General features: G+C 29.4%; 1 protein-coding gene across 1 annotated transcript in view; it reads right to left on the minus strand.

The window, feature by feature from the left end:
* LOC106681988 (ankyrin repeat and death domain-containing protein 1A) overlaps positions 1-12,554 on the minus strand; it is a 252,329-nt gene that overhangs the window by 190,665 nt on the left and 49,110 nt on the right. The gene's annotated exons all lie outside the window — the stretch shown is intronic.

Here is a 12,554-nt window from a genome sequence, read left to right on the forward strand (position 1 = left end):
CTCCAAGTTTCATTAAAATTATAAAATAAATATTGTCTTAACTTAGTTCAAGAAATAAATAATTAACATCCTTTTAGATATATTTTTTTTGTTTAAATATTTTGTGTATTAAAATCAATTTTCAATTAGCTTCTACTTGAAAGTAATCTAATTATATAATTATAAAAACTGCAAATTATTAAATAAACAAAATAAGTAAAATAGTTTATTCTATTAAAGTAAATTAATAATAACATTATAAACGTTTAATAACTGATGGAAATTCAGGTAACGGATAATTGAGAGGTATGCATTGTTTAAACTTTTAGATGATTCTACCTTTATTCCAAATGACTTTTTTGAGATAAAGTCACATTTATTTACATAAATGTTCATATGAATAATTATAAACTAATATTGAAATAATAATAGGATGAATTTTTCCTCGGACTTATTATAACAATTTGTCTGATACGCGTGATACAATAACTGAAAGATCCAGTGCTGAGATGTTAACCCAGATCATTCCGACTAACAAAATTAATCAAGACAGCATGTTTCATCTGATTAAGACTGACTAACGAACTCTCTTGCCAGTGATTAAATTACAAAAGGCGTAAAAGAGATTACTGAAGGGAAGGGACGCTCATCGCCCGTTAAAACAGGCCCTGATTGGGCCATATTGATGTAGCATTTGTTTGCAGAGTTGATTTGGACTTGGTCTGCTTTGTTAAAGAAGTAAGGGCTGGTATATCATGTAAACAAGGTCGATGAACTATATTGGAGTAAGGGGGTTCATCACGTTAATTGGGAAGGATATTATTTATGAGGTCAGGTATTAACTGTTTAAAATCACTTATTTAGCATTTCTTCAAAATTATAAATTAAAAAAAAATAATAGTCAGCAAGCAATTCTATGGTTTTTACTAGCGAATATACCACCATTGTTTTATCATAAAAAATTATCATTTAAATTTTTTTAAATCAATAAAGGAGACCCGGAAAAGTGATTTTTTAAAATTGAGTTATTACATTTAGACTTCCAAGTTGATATTTATTTTATTCCAGTATATTTTAAGCTATTTTCAAATATTGACCTGGCCTAAAAAAAACGTTTATAGCTTATATTGGTTTTCCTCAAAATATCTTTAAATTTACGAATTTTTAGATTCCGTGTGCCAAAAAATAATTTTTTTAATATCAAGTTTTACTACCCCTATAGTTTGAACAATCCCAGTTTTTTTTTATTTAACGAAGTTACTCCGAAATGTATGTTCTATCAAGTCCTATCTAAATATATCTCAGGATACTTTTACTTATTATAATTTGTTTGGGTACAGGTTACCTATTAGGGTCCTTCTATCTCCAGATTTAGATGGGATGATACAAAATTAATTTTATTGCCATCCTGATAATTCCTGGAAAAGACTTTTACTCTATCATTTATTATTTTTGTCGCTCTATATTTATTAATTTGGAAGCTTGGAAAGCATTACTGTAAAACCTTTGAAAATATTTTGCTGATGATGACCTGGGTTCTCTAACAATGTATAAGACGTTAAATAAGCAAAAAATAAAGAATTTATGAAATAACATCAAAAATATAAGAGTTAAAGATCATTAGAGTTACGAATTAATCAGAAAAAATCTAATATTTTTTTAATAGTTGGTTACTATCAATGAACCGCCTTACAAATGTATTTTAAAAGGATAGATAAATTAGGTATACAGGTGTTAATATTCATTGAATTTATTTATGTCCGTAGTTAAAGGAATATATTTAAATATGGTATATTGAAACAGTAGAGGTAGAGTTTATTTTAAAGATTCTTGGAATGAAAAATGTGGTGGATTACTTGTTTTTAATGTCAAGTGAATAATTTATTGGGGGTCCGACTGGAATAAATATTTGAGAAAGCTCTGATATTCCTCTTTAGAATGTGAATTTAATTCCTAGGTGTACTAGGTTTGGAAAAGATATTATTTAATACACATCAATATGTAAAATAAAAACACATCAATATGGAAATAAATGATCTCAGTGATAAAACAATTGGGGAAAGCAGAATTTTAGATACACCTAAGAGTTCTACAATTGTTAATTGGGTGTAGAAAAAATATTTGAAAATAGCAACATAGGAGACTAAAGTTATAAAAAAATATATATAAAACGAATGTGTAAATAAAATAAATTGCAGATGATAAATTGTTTTTAAATATAAATATAACTGTAAGGTTTATGTGGTTCAAATTATTTCTTTTTAATCATTTTGAATAACAATATAAACTGAAATTAAGTATTTAAATACACATTAGCTTTATGATTATATTTTATTATTTTATTAAAAAAGAAATTAATAGATTAACTGAAATAGAAAATTAATAATAAATAGGTTCAAAATTAAATAAACTTATAACTATGATAGACAATGTTAGGAATAATTGCTAGCGCCAGCATGATATAACGCATGCGGTAATAAGCCGACATAAAAAACAATTTATGTAGTTCATTAAAAAAAAAAGTTATTATATGAATTATATTGTTTTAGGAAATAATATTTTAATGTAAAATCAGAAGTATGATTAAGTTACTATTAATAACATTATGAACCCGATACATATGGCTTCTGTTTTATCTGTGTAATTTATAAGACTGTCATTGGGCCTTTAATGAAATAAAACCAAAAAAAAAATTACTTTATGTGGCAAACATTGTTTCAATGTTCAAGTTCGCCCAATGTTTGGAAAATTTACATTTAGTATTTTAAGTAGTAATTTATAGTTTTATACTAATTATATAATGTACCTTTTACTTTACTATAAATTATTTATTACGTTTATTTTAAATGAGCTGATTTAAGATAATTAATACCTCAAATTATTTTTAAGCTTTTATAATAAAAAATATTATTATAAAAAACTGAATTTTATCAAATTTTTAAAATATTATTGTAACTAACTAAATTATTATCACATTTTTTATTTATTTGGGTAATTCTCAACAACACGGAATTTTCAAATCTAGGATCATTGTTCATTCTCAGTATTCATATTGTTTTCGGTAAATATCTCTTTTGATCAACATTATGAGTTAATTATATAGTATTGTACTTCTTGCCATGATGAAGCACTTCGATTCTCGCTGCTTTGGCGGTCTCAGAACAACATTTTTACATTAAAAGATATCTTTTTATCCATTTTCATACATATTTCCAGAAAAGCTATTTGACTGTATTTATGTTTTTGTAGAAAACTTACAAAAATTAATTAGATGGATATTTATCCTATTGGAACTGAGTGATATTTAAAAATATGTTCCTAAAAAAAAAAGATCTTTGCCATAGTCAGATTAAACTTTAAATATATATATATTTTTTAAATTATTTATTTAATGTAATTTACAACTGTACAAAATAATACAAAATATGTAGTATGTTTCATATACACTTGAAAATCTTGGGAAGGAACCACCCATTGGTGGTACTTTAAACATTAATTTAAATTAGAAGGTCCCGTGATGGGTGGCCATCTTCTTTTCAGACGCCTCGGAGGATTATCAGGAATTGTTAAGGATGAAAGATAAAGAATTAATGGGTTAGGATGGTTAAGGAGTTTGGAATGAAAAGACGCATATCTGTTTTGGGTCAAATCTGCAACAAATGGGATGTTAAGGTCTTTGTGAATGAGTTTATTTGTGACGTAATAAGGAGTATCAAGGATTTTACGTAGGATTTTGGATTGTAACGATTGGATGCGGGAAGAATTTGTTGAAACTTTAAAATTAAAACGGAAAATAGAGAAATTTAAATGACTTTCGAAACTCTTAATAATGTAGCGGTCTTGAGGTTCTAAATATGACGTTAACTTTTATTCCTTTCATACGAGTCGGCTGGAAAGGAAAAAGAAAAAATATTGATATGTTTGGAGTAACTATTGTAATAGGTTAATTAAGTTAATGTTATTTAATTAGTAAAAAATTTTATTGAATTTTATTATGATTAATTATCGTCATATATTTGAAACGAGGTCTTAAAATTAATAAGTGAACGGTAATATAGAGTTATATGGTTTTCATGATATTGTCTGAAATATATTTTATCATTATCATGGTAGTTCATGGAGTAATTGTCATGCCGTCTTTCCGACCAAGATAGTGAGTGCAAGAATTTAAAAATACAATTTTACAAAATAGATTTTGAGCCCAGGTTTTGTTTGACAGTTTTTGTTTGATAAGAGCTAAAATTCAGATTTTTAGATGAGTTTATTGTTGAAAATTGGGACCTAAAAATACCTAATTCGGTCAACTCCAAGACTGGTTTTGTAGAGGTATATCACGCACCTATACCATCTCTACAAGAAAAATACAATTAGTTTTTATTTCTGTCGATAACTCTACGTCTTCCTCCAAGATATTATTTTTGTTTTTTATTTTGAATGGTTTCAAGATGAAGAATGGAAAAAATAATCCATGTGGCAATTTTTCTGATATCAATATTAATATATCAATATCTGTTCCAATGGTTGTTGTTTAATAATTAACCCTTAACTGTCCGAAGTTTTTCTTAGAGAAAAAGTTTTAATGAAGTCTAAGTAGCAGACTTTGAGAAATTATGATCTGCAGTTTTTCATTCTGCTCGGTAAAAGTTGAAAATTTACATTTTATACCCTACATGCCCTATATAGGGATAAGACCTTACATAGAGCCTTCCATTATACTGTCATTTATTGGCAAGGCACAACGAACAGAAGATTTTATTTAAATTACCCAAAATTGTAGCCAAATAAGTTATATTTTGGTATGTGGCCAATAGGATATTTAATTGATCTAAACTAATTGGGTCGTAAACTCATAAACCTATCACTAAAAGGAAAATAATTGTTTAACTGGTAGTTCTTGAAATTAGTGTTTTTTAAGTAGCAAAATCCTCATCTATTTGGTTAGATCGCTCTAAAGGTATTATGGATAGTAGTTCATTATTCGTATAAATGACTCAAAACGTTGTATTGTTATATTATTAGTATTAGATGACTTTAAAGGTAGTATATTATTAGTATAAATGCAGTAGTATATATATTTGTATCATTAGTATAGGTGACTGAGAAGGTAGTTAGTATTTTATTAGAATAGATGATAAAAAAGGTTGCATAGATATGAGTGATTATAATTATATTATTATTATAGATGACTCAAAAGGTGGTTTAAATAGTAGTAGTAGAAAAATTTGTATTATTAGTATAGAGGACTCCAAAGGGTGTTTGAATATTAGTAGTACACAAATTTGCATTATTAGTATAGATGACTAAAAAAGTAATATAGATAGTATATTATTAGTATATATGATCAAAAATTTAGCATAGTGTAGATTTCTAGTAAAGATATTATATTAGTATATATGAATCCAAAGATATTATAGATAATATATTTAACAAGTAAATATTACCCAAAGTGGATAATGGTATATTATTGGTTCACATGATTAGTAAGGTAATATAGATAGCAGTATATTGATAGTATAGCCAGTAACGTTAGTATAGACTACTATATACTGCGTATAGACTACTACACACTGCGTAGTTATATCTATATAATTAAATATTGAAATATATATTAATAATATTTAGTATAAATAGTATATCAGTATATATCTCAAAACGTAGGATTATTCATTTTTAAATCTATATTTCTGTGATCCTTTCCCATTACAACAATGGTATTATTAAAAAATATATATATATTTAATTTTGTCAGATTGATTCACTAATCAAATAATATATATTACATATTATCTTTTCAACGAGAAACATCATGTTTCGAAGTAGTTTCACAAAATTATTTGTAATAACAGGCTCGATATATAAGAAGTCATAGCAATCTCTTGGAAAAATCCTTTTTCCAATGATTACCAACGATAGCCATTCTTTCGGCTTTCTGGTTTAATTGGGTCGATGAATAAGATCCGTATCGACTGATAGAGATATCTATTTCAACGTATTCCGTAAGCTGTTAGAATAATTGGAAACAAGCTCTACCACTATTAAATTCTACTGCTCCCGAACCTTGCAGTGTGTTGATAAACCTCTGATTGTATTTACCAATCTGGAAACAGCATTTACCAATGCATGCTAGAAATTTCCTGGGAAATGTTCGTCGGTTGGAACTTTGGATCTATATGCATTGTCATTATATGTATTCAATTTCGAAAATTAAGGTAAATTTAGCAGTCAATTGTGGTTCGCTGCCATCAAATATGGAAATAACTATTCTATTAAAAAGTAATTCTGGATTATTAGTTTTGTATATTACCATTTAGAATTTATTTGAATCTAATTTTCTTATATTGATTATATATTAATAAAATTTCAAAACGTCTATTCTTTTTAACATATACTATTGATACATTCTGACTGATTATTATTGTCATATATCATCCCAAATGAATTTTAAAAATTTAAAAATTTTGTTAAATAAAAATTATTGTAATGTAATACCAATTTGATTTTTCCCCCTGAATTGTATGTTTTTAATATTCCTCTTTTACTTTAAGTAATTCCAAAAACTGTCCGTGAGTCCTAGTTAGTTTTGAAAAACATAGTAGAGTTCATTTTTGATTCAATTTTGACAAAAGATGAATTAAAATTAGAGATACATTTTATATAATAAAAACTAAATAAGACAGGGATCGATAATGCTATCCATATATCGATTCAAAACTATTTTCCATTAAAATTCAAATATGAAATTTTTAGTATAGAATTCAGGTAGACATTTAAATGAGATTTATTTCAGAGTTCATTCATTGCGACTAATAAATAAAATAAAATCTTTCTCCCAACTAAATGCGTGCTCCACAACACTTGTCAACCGCAACTGTGAAGTAAACTAGCAAAAAAAAATCTATAACTGTTCAAACATCAATTAGAAAGTAAAACAATACCTATCACATAAAATAAATACAATGCACGATTAAAATGTAAAATGTAGATTATATGACATTAAGAAAAAAATATAATTAAAATATGCTTATTAAAATCTAAACTGAGGTATTCCAGATGGAAGTGCTGTGAGGTTCAACCAACTTTTAATCTTTCAAACGTTTAATGAAAATTAACAGGCCCAAAAAATTATACTTTGCTGATAAAATAACTGAAAAAAAAACATGAAAGATGAAATTGATGCCAAAAGTAGAATGCTTTTTTTTTTTTTTTTTTTTTTTAAATCTCTTTATTATTTGTAAATTTATATTTAAAACCCCTTTTGTCTCAGATTCAATAAAACATAAAAAAGCCTCGAAACCAAAACATCACTTTAAACAACTCAATAGTCACATGGTACAGAATGAACGAAGAATTTACTGCCACATATTTTCACTGATGAGTGGTCCGATTAAAACGCTAGTATATAATAATGAGAAATGAACAAATTGTGTAAAAATGGTTAATAATATGTTATGCAATGTTAAACGTCATCATCGATTAAACCTCATCCTAGCCGTTTTAAAAATTTTGCTGAGTTATACTATCCATTTTACTCACCAATGCAGGTCAAGTTTTCATGTATAAAAATATAGTAGGATATGAGATTTGTACTTAAGATGCCATATAACATATAAAGTAAAAAGCTGCCCCTAATGTATGAGGGCCTAATGTATATGCCCCAAGATATCTTAATATGTATATGCACGAGGTCATTTCTGATATTTTTCCAGGGGTAGAAGGAAGTCTTTGTTTTATATGTTGATTTCCAATATTATTTTTTGAAGATAATAAACTTTTTTTTATTTATTGACATTTAAGATCATAATGGTATGATTCAGGCATGTAGAGAATGAATCCTCCATGGAGGTGAAAAGGTTTCGGTATCTGTTGGTAAATTATTAATGAATAAAATAAATATGAGTTCAGACCAACAGAAGCCCGAGAGAATCGAACTAGGACAGACTGTATGGGTTTCAATAGTGGGGAGGCCCTGTTCAGGAAGCGTTGGAGGTCTCCGTGATGTTGATGAATACCGCTAGAGATAGCGAAAAAAAATACGTCAAGGTCGAGTAGCTGGATGTGAAAGGGGTAGTATTGGGCAAGACATTGTCGTTGCTGATGTCTTCCCATGATTTTCTACAGTACCGCAGACGAATGAGGAGACGGAAAAAGAACAGGACATACAAGATACTCCTGCACAGACAATTGATAAAGTCTGTCCAATCTGTGGGCTAACTTTTATGGTTGTTAGAGGTCTTGGAACCAACCAAGAAGCATCGCCAGGGCCGGATAGTGTTTTGGTCCGCACAATAAAATACTTCGAGGTAACACACATCATTAAGTATATTGCAGAGATCATGCTGAAGGTGAGGTATCTATCAGAGCCTCTACGCCAAGGGTCCAAATTTTGGTGGAAAATGAGACCCAAAAAAGATTTCCTCCTGGCCAATAACGATTGTGGGTGCTTTTGACGTTGGTCATGGACACATAGCTCGCTGGAGGCAAGAGTTGTATTATCCAACCTCACAAATGTGATCGCGGCTTTCCTAACTACGAATAAAATAAAGATTAATATAGGAACCCACACAACTAGACAGTGTCTTGCGGGGGTGCCTCAGGGCTGGGCCTTATCTGAAACACCAGCCCATGTGCTGGGAAAATGCCCCCAAGAACTACCTCCTTATAATACCCCGGTACCACAGGGTCAAAGAAGAATAGATGAAGTTCCTTGTAAAAAAATTCACCTGCTACGATTGCGTTAACGAACGACGAATCCGTAAAATACGCCGATACTGTCTGTCGCATTCACAAAAATCGGAGGCACGGCTCTGGTCTTGGATCCGACGGTAAGATTTGAGAGTAACGACCTCGGGCAGGAGGATGGAGTGGAAAGGGAAATATATGAAAAAAACGTCCCTTTCCTCAGTGAAAAATTCCGCGAGACCTTCGGAGAGAGAGAGTTCACCGTGAGAGGCCTCGGGTTTGGATCTCGCGGAACAATACCAAATAAAACAAGGAGCTTCTTAGAAGGTTTAGGTGTTAGCATTGGGGATATTGCGATCTTGGCAGAAAATATTCTTTTGGACTCCCTGAGCATTAAACATCATCACATGCATGTGAATTAGCTGTGAGATTGTACTTATTTTATTTATTGATTTCTTTTTATTATTTTTTTTTAACTTATCCTTTCAAGTATTTCTTTTAACCAATTTTTTTATTATATTTTTAAATCTATATATTAGTTTTAATTTAGTGAAAGGTATTTATTTGTTTTTTTACTATAAACTGATATACTGATGTGACTATTATTTTTCTGGTTTAATTTCACATTGCGTCTGATGATGAATTTGTTTAACGGATCACTGGTGAGGATCTGAAGTGGGTGAAGTGGGGAGAGTAAATTAGTCGATCAAATGAAGTAAAAAATTGTGAAGTGGAAAGAAATGGTGAAATGGTAGCAACTAAAAAAGGAAGGGAAAAAATGAATAAATTGAGATATTTGTAATTAGTATGTAGACTAGGATTTGATTGTAAAAGGAAACTGCGGAAAAAAACAGTTTTCTTTCTTTTTTATTATATTATGGAAATATATAGAATCTATATATATCCGATCAAGGATTGATTGGTGTGCTGTGTAATGTAGGAACCAGATATATTTGGGCAGCATGGATGAATAAAGAATTCCTCTCTCTCTCATTTTAGACCTTTAGAGTACACTATAGATAAAACTGGTTTTCATAAAAAAATATTTCCTTATCAGTTCCTGATCTTAATTTCGAAATCTACGTTTTATAACTATTTATTATTATTAGTATTTCTGTAAATAGTGGATTAAGGTTTAAAAAAAAGTAATCGCGTAACCCTGGGTTAGAAAGGTTATAAAAAAAATATATATATAAAAAAAACTATAATAATAAATCTCAAGGAGAGCCTTCAGGTAATCACCGCAGAAAAAGCAGCTTTTTGCTTTCTCCGATCCTTCAGTTATAAAAGGTCAATTATATTTCACTGGAAATTATTTAATAATTTATCTGCTGTTGATAGTAGCATTATTATTAATTTAATATCTATAATTAATATAAAATTATTTATTATTATAATTAAACATTGGTATTTATAAGACATTTGATCTAAAATAAATTCTTCAATAATAATAGAAGTTTAAAAATAAAGACGGAAACGTTCAAAATCATCACTGCTTTTTTTTTTTTTCTCTAAGTCCCATGGGTGCTTGAGGTTAATATCAGGTGATCGTAAAATGGGTTGAGGGGGCCTCTTTTACTAAATTGGTTATGCATTCGAAGAGGACTGCTAAATATTTTTACTTTCACTTACTTATATATGAATATATAGTTAGAAGAAGTGTTGCGAACGTAAACATTTTCTAATCCAAGTTTTCGACGTAAACACATTGAGGTCCCAAGTTTCCAAAAAACCTGGAGTCTCGCAAAATGTGTGAGAAGACAAACAGTCGTACTACTTCCTTTAAAATTTTACATACGGCCAACGATCTTCTTAACTTTTTTATTTATTCTATATTTGAAGTAGATTGTATCTAATTTGAAACAACACTTTATAAATTTTTTTTTGAACGTTGGTAACCACTGTCTATGGAATAAGTCTAATTCTAAATAAAACCAAACCTTTTTTTTTTTTTTTTATGATTTGCCGCTATTCAAGCAGAGAAGCAATATTTTTTATGGGCTGCTGGTGTGTGCGTAATTATGGGTATTATGAATACCTCTCCAACCCCGAGGTATACAATAATAAAGACAAATGAAACTCAATAAGACATAAACGTTGCGTTGGAGAAATGAAGGTACTATTTTACACTTACAAAATTACTTAGTTCGCGCCCACTTTCCAGAAACCTCAAAGTTAGAATTTACGATATCATTTTACGGATTGCTGTTGTACAAATGTGTGAAAACTGTGTGCTTATGTCATAAGAAAAATGAAGCCTTAATTTCAATAGAATATTGCGTAGGACTTTCAAATCAAAATTAGATTAATTAACCACCAATTTAGGAGGGCACAACGTGGAATACGGAACTAATATGAAGTGTAATTCCATTTTGATTGATAAATTGGTCTGTAGAATTGTTGGTTTTAAAAAATAATTCGCGTTTAACCTAGGGTAAACCTCCAATGGACCATGCTGTAGGTGGGACGATTTCATTGAGGGTGATAGAATTTTGACTAGGACTAGTGAACACTAATTTTTAGTAGAGCCAGAATTCAAGACTTGATTTCTTTCATTTTTTAGTTGTCGTAAGATTGGTTACAAAACAAATCTATTAAATTAGTGGATACGTGTTGGTTACAGGATTAGGATCGGTAAAATCATTCTAAGCGTGTGCCCAACAATTTTATGATGCCGCTATTAATAATATCCGGCGTACATACAAGTTCTTTAAATGAACTGATCTTAAGTAATATCGCTTGTAAAAATTACACCTGATGAAGGATTTAATTACCAAAAATATTTTATGGCTTATGTCCGGCAAGTTATATCGTTTTAGTACAATCGCAATAGCCGGGACGGTGAATTATAAGAAGACAAAATCTGCCCGTGTTAGTTAAATGTTACAATACAGACCCTTGGGATAAAATAACTCCGCCCTACTAAGCTCATAAAATTGGTTAGTGGCCTGATTTCGTGCTATAGTTAGAGTACATATAGGCGCTAAATCCAATAACCTAACAATGAAATATAGCTTATGAAGAACGCCGGTAATTATGAAGGGTTTTAGAAGCATGAATATCGCCATGAACCGAGTATAGGTTCAGTTCATCAACTATTCCCTGAATATTTGAAACTCAACACAATGTGTGGTCATTGCTTCCTTGAACAACATAGATAGTTAAAGGCATTATCTCTGAGGTAGAGATCTATATGTTGGGAAACTGTTTCATGTAGAAACTATAGTAACTAGTTTTCTCAACTCTATCATTGCAATACATCCGTTAAGTAATTATACAAGTAAAATTTTCAATTTTTTTGTGTGAAAAAAATAGTAAAAATTTATCGGGAAAAATAACAGAATTATTACTCATAAAAGCATTCCACATTAATTTAAAAGTATTTCTTACTATCAAATATTTAAAGAGAAGAAAAAGAGCATTTTAACCTAGCTATATTTACTAGGCGGAAAATGTTATTTTGTCGCATAATTTTTTTTCAATGAAATGGGTAGAATATCCAACTAATATTAGCCTAAATGTTTTTCACAGTCAGGGTAAAATAAAAAAGTGCTGGAAGACAAAGTTCTTGGTCAATTTATTTAGTTTCATCAGCTGCTATTGATTTTGTTTTTCATAGGTACTTTATTTTTTGGAGAATATTAAAACTACCACAATATTGGGCAGTTGGTATTGGAACTCTCAGTGTTCACTCATAATAGATATACAGGACAAAATAATGAAACAAATAAAAAATGGGATAAATAAATAAATAAAATGAAAAGATAGTATTAATAAAGAAATTCAGTTGTAAAAATAAGTAAATCAACATGATAATAATAATTTTTAACACTCATTCGGATGGCTGATGCGCGGCTTTTTGATTCTTGATTTGATGATAACACTTACAATTTGAT

The sequence above is a fragment of the Halyomorpha halys genome, unplaced genomic scaffold (assembly GCF_000696795.3).
Source record: "Halyomorpha halys isolate HHAL.00 unplaced genomic scaffold, Hhal_1.1 Scaffold380.1, whole genome shotgun sequence".
NCBI lineage: Eukaryota > Metazoa > Arthropoda > Insecta > Hemiptera > Pentatomidae > Halyomorpha > Halyomorpha halys.